At 41.4% G+C, this 3,011-nt stretch overlaps 1 non-coding gene across 1 annotated transcript; it reads right to left on the bottom strand.

Annotated features, from left to right (window-relative positions):
* Positions 1-784: 784 nt before the first annotated feature.
* LOC118489651 lies at positions 785-891 on the bottom strand. The gene has a single exon (XR_004887668.1). It is a non-coding gene; the product is annotated as a small nucleolar RNA R71 (small nucleolar RNA).
* Positions 892-3,011: the final 2,120 nt, after the last annotated feature.

Below are 3,011 nucleotides of genomic sequence, written 5' to 3' on the forward strand. Positions count from 1 at the left end.
GCCTGGTCAGACACGGGCCGTGCCTGGTCAGACACGGGCCGTGCACAACATTGTTACTGGCAGTTTTTATTTTCCGAGTTACAGAGAGTTGAGCACGGGGCTGTGTCGGTGCAACACGGGGCCGTGTCGAACTCCGCAGTAACAGGGATCTGGAAAACAATTACTGTATCTCCGACCACGGGCCGTGTTCATCTGAGCACGGGGCTGTGGTGAAACTTCTGACCAACGTTCTTTTTTGTTTTTATTGCAGGACTTGGAACCCAGGCGCCACATCTGAACTTTCTACGCAGTGTATGAGCTCAAGTTCCAGTAGAGACATAAAAGAACCTTTAGACGAACCCGAACGCTTTCTGAGAAAGAGACTTAAAGCTAAAAACCAGAGAAGGTTTCGGGGGACCCACTTCCAATGGCGGATCAACGTACTCTCATGGATTACCTATGACCCACCGTAGGTAATCTTGGCGCCGCTATCAATGCACCAAATGTCGAGGCCAACAACTTCGAACTTCGGCCGCATTTGATACAAATGCTCCAAAACTCCGCAACCTTCCACGGGTTTGCGGACGAAGATCCCCATTTGCATATTACTAACTTCTTAGAAATATGTGATACCTTTCGGATCAATGGAGCATCAAATGACGCCATCCGCCTTGGAATGTTTCCATTTTCACTAAAAGACCGAGCTAAGGCTTGGCTTAATACCCTCCCAGTTGGTTCGGTAAACACCTGGGATGAACTGGCCCAAAAGTTTTTATATAAGCATTTCCCTCCTGCCAAAACGGCTAAATTAATGACTGAAATTAATACATATTCACAAGAGGATGGGGAATCCTTATATGAAACTTGGGAAAGGATCAAGGATCTACTAAAAAAGTGTCCTCATCATGGTCTTGCAGTATGGCAACAAGTATCCACTTTTTATAATGGGTTGTTGCCACACACAAGACAAACACTTGACTCTAGCTCCGGGGGACTTTTAGGTATTCGTCGCCCAAATGAAATTTATAATCAAATTGAGGAAATTGCTCAAACCAATTTTCAGTGGCACACTCCCCGAGGCACAAAATTTAATGCCCCAGGCGCCCATAAGGTTGATGAAAGCACCTCCTTGCAAGCCCAAATTGTAACACCTCGAATTTTTGTGTCCAATAATGTGTTAACACGTGTCATTTGTTTACACGTGGCATTGATATTAAATAAAGGACTAATTTTGACAAACCTTGAAAGTATGTAAATTCGAGGGTTATAAATGTCAACAAGGGTAAATATACTGTATAGTAATCCTAAATAATGCTTGAACCTTCAAACGAATGAATCATAGATCGTACGGAAGCGAAACGCGGAAGAAAGTGAGAGATTACGAGCTACAGGGGTTAACTGTGTCAACATGTTTAATTATACCTCTGAGTGACCCTTTAACGTTCCCAAGGCTTCGTAACAGTATTATACGCTCACTAGAATATACTGTACAAATTCCACGAAGTTCCGTTTTAAAACGAGAAAGATATGATCGAATTCGTATGAGAAGGGTTAAAAGCGTCAATAATGAAAGTTAAGGTTTTCTGAATAATTAATAAACTAACCAGGGACTTAACAACGCGGGTAAATAACACGAGGTCCCTAGTTGTAATTAACCGAGGGCCAAACCGCAAAGTTACCCCTTCAAACCCGAAAGGTCAGGTAAATCATTACGAAAGATTTCGTTATTAATTACCAGGATTTCGTAATCATTTCAAAAGATTTTAAAAATTTGAAAAACAGGCCCCTCGCGACCCGCATTGCATTTGTGGTTAAGTTGAGGCGGGCCGCGAGCCTCCTCTTTTACTCGCCTGATATTTAAATCCCAGGCGGCCCGCATTAGAAACGCATGGAACTCCCATGCGGGCCGCATTAGACGCCCAGATGCAGAAAACTTGTAACTACTTGCCTCTTGGAGCCTTTGAACGACCAACAACCAATAAATGAGGCATGGGCACCCTATGCTCGACCCATATCACTTAGGGACACCTGCCCATGATCCATGATCAAATGCAGACTGAGTTGTGATGATCTTGAGGTCTTTTGAACACTATAAATAGCCACACTTGGCTCATAAGTTCACCACACTTCAAACAACTCCCCTCTGATCATTCTAAGGTTCCCAAGCATCCATCTCTGCTCTATAAGTAAGAAATAACTTCTGTAAGTCGTTCACAATCAATATGGTCTTGCATTTTCATAGTTATAGCTTATAAACACAACCGTCGTAACTAACGGTTGTCATTACAATAACTTGCAAATGGTTCAGTCTTATGACGGATCAAAAGTAGTTATGAGCTGGTATTTATGTGGGTAATAATCCCCTAAAAGGGTTCCCTCTGATCACCACTCTAACTATGTCAAATATCGAGTCAAACGCGCACTTAAAAAGTCAACAGAAAGTCATTTTGCCGTTTTCTACATAATCTGTAATGTATACGTTATGAAACCTGTTTTGATGTTCATAAAACATGATATTAAGCATATAAACTTATTTGCGCTCGTTTGAATCGACCGTTTGCTATATTGACCCGGTTCGGAGCCGAATGTCGCAAAAGTTTGACTTTTGCTTTGACTTCAGTTCTGACCCGTTTTAGTGAGGTATAGATATACCTTAGGACACTCTTAGGACCAGGTTACATGATGGTATGAACCTCTGTGATCGGTTCATGAGTTATCCGAGTCTTTTGCGCATTTCCGATAATCGCCTAAAAGTTGACCGTAACGCCATTTTGAAAATAAAACGAGTATTTCGGACATGTGAACGGACCAGAACCTTGCTTATTAAATTATAAGCATGTCCTTAAAGTTTCACGTCAATCCGAGGTCTAGAATGAGAGTTATGCTAAATAGCGCAATTAAAGTAAACTTTTGTAATTAACGGCGCAATTAGCATAACGCCCATCTAAACCAAGATTTCGTCACCAAAACTTTTACCCACTGTATTAAAATAATATTTTGGGAATTTTAAAGATTTTTAATAATTTTTACCT

The sequence above is a fragment of the Helianthus annuus genome, chromosome 17 (genome assembly GCF_002127325.2).
Source record: "Helianthus annuus cultivar XRQ/B chromosome 17, HanXRQr2.0-SUNRISE, whole genome shotgun sequence".
Taxonomy (NCBI): Eukaryota; Viridiplantae; Streptophyta; class Magnoliopsida; order Asterales; family Asteraceae; genus Helianthus; species Helianthus annuus.